Source organism: Helianthus annuus, chromosome 16, assembly GCF_002127325.2.
Source record: "Helianthus annuus cultivar XRQ/B chromosome 16, HanXRQr2.0-SUNRISE, whole genome shotgun sequence".
Lineage (NCBI taxonomy): Eukaryota > Viridiplantae > Streptophyta > Magnoliopsida > Asterales > Asteraceae > Helianthus > Helianthus annuus.
Genome location: NC_035448.2, coordinates 63,807,974 through 63,820,290, shown reverse-complemented (window position 1 = coordinate 63,820,290; position 12,317 = coordinate 63,807,974). Strand labels below are relative to the sequence as shown.

Sequence of the window (12,317 nt, the reverse complement as noted above, 5' to 3'; positions counted from 1 at the left end):
CGTATCAATTTTTAAGAGCCCACATTATTACATTGAAATCATAACTTTAAAATGCTTCATCTAGTGCAAATAAAATCATAAGACCCCCAAAGAGTGTCCAAACATTAGGTTTTAGATCATTAGTTGAAGTGAGTTGAATCCAATACTAACCATAACATAAGTTCCTAACAAGCTCACCAGAATTTTGCAATTTATACGGATAAGATCATGGCTTGCCGTGTCACGTTTACGGAAATCAAATACTAGTAAATGTATAAGCAATTACATCTCATACAACATAACAAGTTCATAAGTTCCCAGCCAGTAAACCATATCACTGATTATTACTTAATGTACCTGAAGAATCACCAATTCGACACTCAGATGAAATCAACGTTGAATCTGTGTTTCTTCAGTCACGAATATATATGACAAACTATCGGTGGGAGACGCCCAACGGTGATGTACACCATTTTTGTTAATATATAATGACAAGTTAGTGTGTTACACAAGTCTAACTCAAGAATGTCAGGTTCAGTTATATGTACTTAAACTTAAAAGAAATTACTATTTAGAATCAGAGTATTTACAGTAAACATTTCTTATATGGTTTGAAGGCAATGTATTTAACTTTTTTTTTTGAACGACAAATTCGGATCTTTTACGGACCTTGGAGTATCATCGTGCCACCAACGAAACCACCCAATCATATCCATCTCCACTAGGCTATAATGCCTATACTCCAATTCAGGAGTAAACCCAATAAATATGGAAAACCCCCTTGTGGGAGTCGAACCCAAGACCTATTGGTCCTAAAGCCTTATCACACCCCCAAGATGCCACTAGGCACTTTATTTGATTTTGGAAAGTTTGGTTGAAAAATGTTTGAAAAATTGATTATGTTAAGAAAAGCGAATTAAAAAAATTAAAAGAAAGATGTTACAGCCCAACAGGATGTTGTTAAGCCCACTTCAGAGCGGCCCCGAAGAGAGATCAAGATGTGAATCAGGTTTGTGGACAGAGCCTGACCCAAACCCAATCAATCCATCGATAAGTTGCAGTGAAGACTGATAATTTCTCATGAGTGACCAAGTCTTTCAACATAGCAGTAGTAGTGGGCAGTTAGTTGCATTAAAATAAGACCAATTTTTTAACAACCAACTATAAAATTTTATTGCCAATAAACCGGGCCATCTAGACGCTAGAAGTCCCGAACATACAAGGAAACAATGAAAGAAAACATTAAGTTACTACATTTCTTATGTTAAAATCACACCATCTTCCTCTATTTAGCTCCCCGAGCTTGGACCTATTATTTATCCACAAAAACGAATCCTCTTCAATGCCTACAACCATCTTAGGAATTGTCTCCCATTAAGTTTTCAAATATCTTACCATTTCTACATTTCCAAATTTTCCAAATCGTAAAAAATAACACTGCTTCGATCAATCTTTTCCACTCATTAGCATCAACTACTACTTCGTTTTCACTCATTAAAACCTTTTAAGTTTATAATCTTCTGTATAGCATCAACTTCAATAACTGACGGACTTGGTCTAGGCAACTTCAACCAAGCCCATATATTCCACCAAATTGCCTTAACCGAAAGACACGAAAATAATATGCGATCCGGGTCCTCCTGATCCGGCCCACAACTACTACATAAAGGAACTACAATCTGGACACCACTATGAATTAACCCCACTTTAGATGGAATTTTACCCATAAAAGCTTAGTCGATCTTTGAAATAATCCACTTCTTCCATCTAAACACCATTCTAACTGAATCCTCATTACGTTTCTTCATAATTTGCGCTCTAAAATTAGCAATTGAGAAAACTCCATCTTTGTTTCCTTCCCAAAACCACTTGTATCTTTAAAAACAAAAGACTTCCTACGATCCAACCAAAGGAAGAGAGAGACTAGCAAATGTGTGTGTAAGGACAATAGTTGTGAATTAATGATTAAAACCCGGATCTCAGCTTTTATAGGAAACTCGGTTCACCACTTGCATAACTGACTTGAATTGTATAACTTGAAGGTTGTGTTATATTTGTATAACCACCAGACCTTCTCAGGGGCGGACCCATATGGTGTGGGTCGGGGTCCACAGACCCCAATGTTTAAAAAAAAATAGTACAATCGGTATGTTAAATTTTTCAAGGACCCCATAAAAATAATTAGTTGGACCCCAAAGTATTAAAAACAAAGATGGTATGGTGGTTAATCCCCTTGTTTATCAACATATGGATCCCATGTTCATGTCTTACGTGTGTTGTTTTTTAGTTTATTTTTTCCATTCAAATTAAACAAGTGTTTTAAAACAACACAGCCACCCACCCATTTATCTTCTAATTTGCTTCTTTAATTTGATAAAGTGAATCCTCTAATTTGCTTCAATTGAATGACTCTGAATGATTTTATTTCACATTCGATTACCAAATAACACTTTTAATATACGATGGCATTCATAAAAAAAAACCTGAAAGAAAAGTTTGAAGTTATGTGAAGTAATTGTGTTGTTGGTTCCAAGCAACTTATTAATTACCACTATTTGATAATTTGATGCTTCAAAATGGTTCTTACTAATGTAGTGTTTGCATGTCCACTAAATGATTCTATATTATTTCTTAGCCCTGACCCGACTACGATGACCGACCCGAAAATTTTAATAATTGGTTGTGAAAAATTCTTACACCAAAAAATGGACCCCAGTAAAAAAAAAAACATTGGATTCGCCACTGGAACTTGTCCACTTGCATTGACTGGTACCCGGCTACTAGCATCTAGCCCAAAACTCTAAGCCCAAGTCCAATCCTTTAGCCATCCAAGCCCTTTAGCCATTATCCATTCCAGTCCTATTCGTGTGCACCATGAACATTACAAACAAACATAACTAGTTTAATACCCGTCCGTTGGACGGGTTACGCTAAGGTAACAAAAAAAGACAATGTATATTGATGGTGTTTCGGTTTGCTTCTCCCTTTTCCTCTTTTCCATCTCCTATTTGAAAATATTACAACCATCGAACTTTTCTTTTTCTTCTTTTCAAATCAGTGAAACGCATTCTCAAAACACATTATCCAAACACTACAAAAATGACATATTAACTTTTAAGAAGTCAAAAACTTAAAAGCAGCTCAAAATAAACAATCCCAAACACCCACGTTAGGTGAACACAAGTCTAAAGAACATTATAAACAAAAGCACCATTTTTTAATTTATAAAAGTAAAACGAACATGAAGAGTGTACAACCACAAAACAATATAAAATAAAACTGATAGAGTGGTAAAACATGAAATTGTGTCATTTTAATGAAAAAGTAAACGATAGACAACATTGGGGGAAAGTGTAGTAACATTCAAATATGGTTGGTTTACTGCCTATATTTTCTCAGCTTTTGGATCGTTCTCTTTAACCTCAAAGGTGGCCTCTTTTCGACATGTTAACGTTTTTATACGACAACAATCCAACCAATTAAAACACTTGACATAACCACGAATAAATAAATTTAGAAAGTCAAGAGGATACATTTAAGTAATACATAACACCATAACCTCCGTGATTGGAGAGCTTTTATTATGTTCAATCAGCATCACAATTTGTATGTTCTAATGCTCTCAAATCAGATTGTTTATCCCGTTCTTTACAAGTTTGCTCAGGTAATTTACATTTCAGTTTGTTAGGGTTACCTAGTTTAATACCCGTCTGGTGGACGGGTTACGCTAACTACGTAACAAACAAAGATAATCTATATTGACGGTGTTTGGGATTGCTTCTCCTTTTCCATCACCCTTTCTTATTTTTGAAAAAGTCAGAACCATCTAACCTTTCCTTTTCTTCTTTTCAGGCCACAAAAACTCTTCTCAACACATTATCCAAACACTACAAAAATGACTTATTAACTTTTTTTTTTTGGTAAATGAGCTTTTGCCCGACAAACTTTAATAAAATGAAAGGATTTTACATGTATTTGTTGGAGGGGCATAACCCCCGTAACACTTGGACTCCCAAAACATGTTTTGGGAACCACCAAAACCGAAAACCATACTATGCCTACTAAAAAATAAACTCCTAGTAGGAAATAGAAATAATATCCTTTTCAAGCATAACAATATTACATAAACTTACAACAAACATAACACTGGTATCCAAAAATCCAAAAACTTTGGGCCTTCAATCTTCAAATAAATAATACCCATGTCGTGGGCCTTCCACATGATAGCAGCCAAAGTAATTAAAGCCACACAAGCAGGAAATAAATTGGGCCAGCCAAGAGGGTCGTATTCCATAAGCAAACCAGGACCGCAACCAAGCCTGATTAAATATAAAAGAGCCCAAATTAAAACATGCCCGATGCACAAAGTCGGAACAATAAAACTTGAGCTAATCTGTATCAAAAACTCGGAGATCAAACCAGGAAACCCGGGACAAAAGCCCGGATTATAACCTGCCAAGCACATAAACTCTGACCCTATGTAGCACGGATAAGGGTACGGGAACGACAAAATTCAAAAATACAAGATACGGGTATGGCAAAAAAAATAATGTTAAAAAATAAAATTATATTAAACAAAGTCCAAAAAATAAAAATATATTAAACAAAGTCCAAAAATATATTAAACTACAAAAACACTACATAAACAATAGGTTTTTTTTTTTTTTTTTTGAAAGTTAACTATTATTCACAAGCGCACCCTCAAACAGAGAGCCGCCAAAACAAAAAACCAATACATAAACAATAGGTAATTAATTATCGTTAATTGATTATTCTATTCTCTGTTGACTTAATAAATAGTATTTTTTTTTTGTTTTGCCGTTTTGTTGGGTTTTCAAGAAATTGAGAAATAGGAACATTCAATTTATTGATTCTATTCTCTGTTCCTTATTCTATTCTATGTTCCTCAATTTCTCAAATAAACAATAAACAATCAATGGTTATTATAGAGGAGGATACAGAATGGTTATCAAAACATCCAAATATTCTCTCGCATTCAAATATTGAGAAACAGGAGCATACAGAATGGTTATAAAAGCATCCAAATATTCTCTTGCATACGGAATGATTATCAAAATTATCAAAGTCAAATAAAATCAAATCAAAGGGTTAAAACCCTAAATATTTTAGGAAACGTCTCCGATACTTTATTTTGGAAGTACCCAATATCGGGTACGGTTTTGTAGAAGTCCCCAATATCCGGGTACTTTTGGGAAACGTCCCCAAGCCGTTCCCTAGGCGTTTCCGTCCCCGAGTCGTCCCCGGGACAGGTACTCGATGCAAACTGGTGTCCCCGTGCTCCATAGCTCTGACCCATTCCCGGGATTCAGACCAAAATCATACCAAACCAAACACTCGGCTCCATACAACATACCCGGGCAGTCGAAACAAACCCAATCAAAACAACAAAAATAACCATCCAAAGAATTGTTCTTTTTCCAAGCATAAATCTAGTGAGATAAACCCGAAGCATGTACGCTGAACAGACCCAGTTCATGACTTGACGCCGGAGCCAAACAGCACACTCGGAGCAGACCCAGACTAACGCAGAAAAATAGGACAGACTCAGACTTAAACATAAAATCAGAGGAAACCAATCCCAAAACACAGACTCGGACATAAGCAAAAGGACCGGAATGATAAAACAAAGTCACTGACCAAATGGAACGATCGGTAGGGGCAGACCCGGACACCAAAATACCCAACCCGGACACTCGAATCCGGACACCAAGCCAGGACGCCAAGAGCACAACCAGCCAACATAATCTTAAAAAACCTGGAAACAAACCAGAATTTTCCCAGCTTATCACAACCAGCTTTGCTGCCAAAAAAGATCAACCATCGGCCAAACAAAATCAAACAAAAAGTTCCGAATAAAAGCAACTTACGAGCACCACCCAACACCAACCGACACAAAGACATACACAAACCCAAAACCCAAAAAACAGACCCATTAAACAGGAACGAAAGACACATAAAATTAACGTTTAGGAGGTTTCACAACTATGGGATCGAAATATTTACCCGTCTTTGCGAGTTGCGATAAAAACTGGACTGAGCCACTATCATCTTCGTAAACATCCTCGTCACAAAAGTCTTAGCTCCATGCATTTATCGTAAAAGAACTCCCACTCCCCGTCAACCCACTCTTCATGATCCTCCGCTTTAACCGCTCTCGCATCACTCCGAAGGGCATCAATAATTCGTTTTTTCTGCACATCCGTTATGCCATACTCTTATACTCTTTATCGATGATCCGGTTTAAAGACTCTGAAGGATTAACCTGTCCCCAACACAAAACGCAATTGCATTTAATCATCAACCACCTCCGAATATCCAAGTTCACCTACAATGCTTCTTAGACTTTTTCCATATTAACTCCCATCCCAATCAGTATAGGCCCATGACAATTTACAAGATTCCCAGTCATCGAGCCCAACAAATTAATTCCACCATAAGAATCCCATCTAATAATCCACATTTATTTTATTTTATGGGCCTTCTCATTATTTTTTATAAAGCTACAGCCCATGTTTTCCTCTTTTGAGATCCACTTTAGTACCAGTCCACTTAAAAGACAACAAATCCATAAGCAATGGTTTATCCCAGTACACTTTAATTTCCAGGCCCACTTGTTTGTATCCAGTCCATTCTACTTGTCGAGTATTTCCCTTATATTTTATGAGTCTGGTCTAACTTTTACCTTATTTTAAGTAACCAACTTTTTTAGGAAAGAAAAAATCATCAGTTTCAACAATTCTGGTACAAGGTAACAAACTTTAAGAAGCTTGGATTTAAGGTAATATGATCCGGTAACTGACAATTTTGATGGAGAGGTAATTTGTCCATAACAAAAAGTAATTTTACGCAATAAATGATACATTTTTTTCACATTTATTGCGTAAAATCACTTTTTCTTATGGACAAATTACCACTCCATCAAAATTATTAGCTAACAGATCATATTACCTTAAATCCAAGCTTCAGAAAGTTTGTTACCTTGTATTAGATTGTTGAAACTGATGATTTTTTCTTTCCTAAAAAAGTTGGTTATTTATAATAAGGTAAAAGTTAGAACAAAACATTTTTTTCACAATTTTAGCCTCACGTCACAGAAATAGTCCAACAAAACAGTTACGTGTAAGAATAAAATTGTCAACAGCAAAATGTTTGATGTGGGCAAATTGCCTCCAATCATGATTGAAAATTTTCTTTCTTAGCGTGCCGTCTAAAATCAATTGGTGGGTATAAGTTTAGCGTCCTTACCTCCATTCTAACCAACTTGAGTTCTGCCTCCAGTGAAGCAATGATGTTTATGACTCTGTAAAACCACAAACAATAAAACCAACAATTAATCCATGTATACAATCAATCACAGAATACACAATTGCTATGGTGTTTATGACTTTTATAATCTCATATATGCTATTTTTTTTGCAAGAAATGATGAAAAAATATACCATTCGTCAAACTATAAAGCAGAGAAACCCACTTCAAATAGGGATGTTTGAGTTGACGATGGTCTTTCCCTGCACCAACCAAAACACAATGATGTTTATTCCAAACATTTCCAAAATGGGTGGGTTAGGAACATAACCCACTTATTTCTTTTACTTTTACCCATTTGACCCGTAAAAGATAGAACATAACCAATCCAAAAGCAATCTATTCATCAGTTGACTTGAAGAGCGGTTTTTCTAATCAACAAATTAATTGCAAATAAGCACAATGTAGTAGTGTACTTCTGGCCATATTTTATTTTACACAAATACAACAAAACTATTTTATTTGTATCTTAATACCAATTCATGTAGAGTAGATAACAAAGTTAACTGCAGTATACTAACTATGTGCCCTATCAGTTCATGGGAATAGGGTGTCACAACTGACATCAGCGCAAAATTGTTACAAAAACACACTTTAGTTGAAGTATATATTTCACCCTCATTGATTACCAACATGCGCCTTCTTAAGTTTTGCAACAACCCTTTTTAGGTCATGAACACATGATTTGTTCTAAAACGAACACTAATTAAATTGTTATGCAGAAAATACCATGGTTGGCTAACTTTGATTTAAATTATCAGCCACAATATTATACTTTTGCGCCTTAAGCCCCATCCCTAGTATAAAAAAGTAATATATGTGATAAAAATACCAGTAGTAATCTAAAATTTTATTTATTTACAAAATGCATCATAAACAATAGAAAAGGATATATAAAAGAAATAAAGAATAAAGAGATAGAGATCAAACAATACAATATAATATCAGAGCATTTGCATATGTAGTGCCAACAACATTTAGGGATATTAATGGTACCTTTATAGGTGATGTCCCTTCCTTGGGTATCCATGGCTGATCAAGGAAGCACAACAATTGGCAGGAGGAGGCGGATGATGGCTGCCAGAGAAGATGGTGACGAACTGCACAGAAGGAAAGATCGAAGTGTGGAATTTATGTTGTAAGTAGGTAACCCTAACAAACTGAAATGTAAATTACCTGAGCAAACTTGTAAACAACGGGTTCAACAATCTGATTTGAGAGCATCAGAACATACATATTGTGATGCTGATTGAACATAATAAAAGCTCTCCAATTACGAAGGTTACGGTGGACACGAGTGGCTGGCGACTCACTTCACATTTAACAAAGCGAACCCTAATTTTTCCAATTTGGGTGTAAACAATTAGATGCTCCTATGCCTTTTGGGTTAGGGATGCAAATCAACAATTGATTGTTGATTTGGATTTGGTTGGGGGAGAGACGGCCAGAGAAAATTCGATTGTCGATTTGGGTTTTCTTGGTGAGAGAGGAGCAGAGAATTCGAGAGGATGGTGTATAATGGATTGGAGAGGATGACTGATGATAGTTTTATACACAGTGGTAGACGAACGTGGTGGGAGAAGTTAGGGGAGAGACAACCGCTGTAAACTGGCGAAAAATAGGTAACCGGCAAAGAGAGAAGTTAGGGGAGCGTAGATTCAGAGACGTGAGAGAGAATCAATACTTGAAACGGTTAAATGTGACATTTAGGTGGTTGAGTTATGGAGATAATGGGTAGCAAAAGATGGAGGTAACCACCACATACAAAAACCGACCATAACCTCTTGGAACCGCCACAAAAACCACCACAAAAGCGGTTATTTTAGTGAGTTTAAACGGCCCAGATTTCATTTTAGCAAGATCTAACGGTGGATATCGATTTGGAAGATAGTTAGACTTAATGGGTTTAATATATATATATATAATTATAAGTAACATTTTATAACATCATTTGTATTATTAAACTGGTCCTATATATATACCCTTTTAACAGTTTCTAAACACATACAAATGATAAGCTTTGGCATAACATAAATCCATCATTTGTCGTAGGGCAAAAAAGGAAAGAGTTGGAATGAGTTGTGTTCACTTTGGCTTAGTGAGGCCTCCTTGGAGGCTCTCTTGATGCCTTATGGTCTGCTAAAGCTCTAGTCGGTTCCCTTAACCAAGCCACTACCTATTAGTTGTCGAATACTTAGTTTTAAAACTTATTTCTACCAAAATTTCAATATGAACACTTACCAAAGTGTTTTGATACTTTTAGAAGCCTTAAAATCACCCATAGAAATTGTTTAAACTACTACTCAAACTTGAGTTTCTCCGAATTTTAATGTTATTCAAGAAATGTATTTCTCTCTTTTCCTTCTCTAGTATTTTGCTTCTGTTTTTTTCTGTACAGTTGTACTTATATTTTTATTTAATGCAAATCTTTTTTTACACTATTTTTTAAAGAAATTTCAGTTCATAGATTGACCAAATAGTCCCTTAACTTGCTTATATGTCACTTTGGCACTAAATTCCCAAATTTCACTTGTTTTGGAAATTACTGATATACCGTATAACACTTCAAAATAGTGCAAATACATTTAAAATCACTATTTGATTAAATAAATTATTCTCTTTATAACTTCTAACATAAATATTACATTATATGGATGAGGATCAATATCAAGTTTATTTTGACTATAAAGGATAAGAAGCAATAGGGTTATGACATGTGGCAAAATTTAAAATAAAGAGAAAGTGATTTTTAGTCAATCGTATCCAATCTTCTTCCTTCTACTCCCCCAGTAACTTCAAAACCCACTATTTTCAAAACCCACCATTTTCAAAACCCACCATCTTCAACCTTTTTTTCACTTTTTATCTCAATAATCACTACATTATAATGCGATTTTCGTCACCAATCAATGATTCAAACACCCAATCAATGTGTTCTTCAACTTTTTGAATAAACCCAGTTTAACTTCATACAATATCTCATTTTTTCCCGTGATTTTGAAGCGAATCACTCGATCCGTTTGATTCGATCGCTGAAAGTATTTCTATCATTCAAATTTCGTCAATCGTTAAAGAAATCGGCTTCGATCCATGTAAGAAGTTCTTGAATTGCATTTTTACGATCTGGGTTTTTGAATTGAGTCATTGTGGGGGTCCAGTGGCAGCGCCCCTAGGAGCAGGGTCCAAGGGGCAGAGCCCCTGGCTGGGGTCGAGCTGGAAATTGCCTCATTTTCGTAGACAGAGAGAACACTTTCTGGCCATTGCGTTTTTAGAAAAACACATTTTTGAAGTGTTTCACTTTTTTATGTGTTTTCAGTCCATTTCATTTTAAGGAGAACACTTTCTTTTGTGTTTTTAAGCCATTGCATTTTAGAAATAAGACATTTTTATGTGTTTTCTGGCTATTGCGTTTTAGAAATACACATTTTTGAAGTGTTTTTAGTCCATTGCGTTTTAGGTAAAACACAATTTTATGTGTTTTCAGTCCGTTGCGTTTTAGAAAAAAAAAAGACATTTTTAAGTGTTTTCTTGCCATTGCGTTTTAGAAATAAGACATTTCTTTGTGTTTTTTGTGCATTGCGTTTTAGGTAAAACACATTTTATTGTGTTTTCAGTCTATTGCGTTTTAGAAAGTATACTTTCTTTTGTGTTTTTAGGCCATTGGGTTTTAGAAAACGGATTTTTTAAGTGTTTTCTACTCATTGCGTTTTAGAAATCAGACATTTCTTTATGTTTTTGGTGCATTGCGTTTTAGGTAAAACACATTTTTATGTGTTTTCAGTCCATTGCGTTTTAGAAAGTACATTTTTTTTTGTATTTTTAGGCTATTGCGTTTTAGAAATAATACATTTCTTTTTGTTTTCTGGCCATTGATTTTTAGAAATAAGACATTTCTTTGTGTTTTTGGTGCATTGCGTTTTAGAAAAAAGTCACTTTTTTACGTTTTTTTTCAATTGCGTTTTACGTAACTGGGTTTTTTCTATTGCGTTTTACGCAACTGGGTTTTCAAAAAAAAAATCGAAAATATAGAAATAGTATACTCGTTTTAAAGATAAAAAAACGCTCGTTTTTGGGTGCAATTTTTATAAAAAAAAATAATGTCGTATGAAAAAGTTATTAAAATTTAAAAATTAGGAGGAAATTGGAGGAGAGAGAAACTATTATTCTGAATTGACTAAAATGCACTTACACAAACACACGCGTCTCTTTTCTTCTCTTCAATTTCACTCATTTGATCTTAGCCCTTGATTAAATCAATTGATGGTCAAAATTACTTACTAACCTTCTTAGCTAAAAAATTTCTATTTTATCCTAACCCTACATTATATTGTTGGGTGTTACATGTGATGACACAACATAGAATCATAATTGTCTGCCAATGAGCTAGTGGTGGAGTGGTAAGGGAGAAACCTTGTGTTCCAAGTGACCCAAGTTCAATTCCTGCCCCTAGCATTTAGTTTCTGCGGCACCTGGTGATAATGGGAGACTAGGCGAGTAGGCGGCGATCGCTAGTTCGATCCTTGAACTGAGCGGGTTTTACCTCATCGTACTGTCGTGCCTTCGGGCGAGTGTTCACGGGCTTCGGCCCTAGGTGAGGGTTTTCCCCGGTTCGGAAGGCGAGTGTATCTCGATGTGGTGAATTTCGCCAGTAGCCCATTTGAAGGATTCGTTGGCCGTTCAAAAAAAAAAAAAAAAGAATCATAATTGTCTGTAACTAATATATAAAGTTTTTATTAGTTTCTTTATTTTTTTATGCCAATCTATTATGTAGTCAGGTAGTAAAGACTTTTGTCTCTTAAGAAGAAGATAAGGGTTCAAATTTTAACACGAAATAAATTATGATTAATTTGGTTAATTTAAGTGTATGGTTATTAATGTAACATTCGTCACTCAAAAAAAATATATATATAATTTTATTAGTAGCTTAATAAATCAAAATAAAAAAATAATTCCTTATCCGACATTATTATTTAAGGCGATTTTATATGAAGAGAAATTTTGATACAACAAGA

At 35.0% G+C, this 12,317-nt stretch overlaps 1 long non-coding RNA gene across 5 annotated transcripts; it reads right to left on the bottom strand.

The window, feature by feature from the left end:
- Positions 1 to 3,887: 3,887 nt before the first annotated feature.
- On the bottom strand, positions 3,888 to 9,118 carry LOC110940394. 5 transcript variants are annotated; one of them, XR_002593105.2, is made up of 6 exons: positions 8,482 to 9,095; positions 8,302 to 8,405; positions 7,440 to 7,508; positions 7,246 to 7,300; positions 6,004 to 6,262; positions 3,888 to 4,298 (listed from the first exon to the last, which is right to left on the bottom strand). It is a non-coding gene; the product is annotated as an uncharacterized LOC110940394 (long non-coding RNA). The 5 variants fall into 5 exon arrangements; XR_004884271.1 differs by lacking the exon at positions 3,888 to 4,298 and adding an exon at positions 4,949 to 5,520 and having other exon boundaries at positions 5,638 to 6,262; positions 8,482 to 9,118; XR_002593107.2 differs by lacking the exon at positions 3,888 to 4,298 and adding an exon at positions 4,949 to 5,755 and having other exon boundaries at positions 8,482 to 9,104.
- Between the last annotated feature and the right edge of the window lie 3,199 nt (positions 9,119 to 12,317).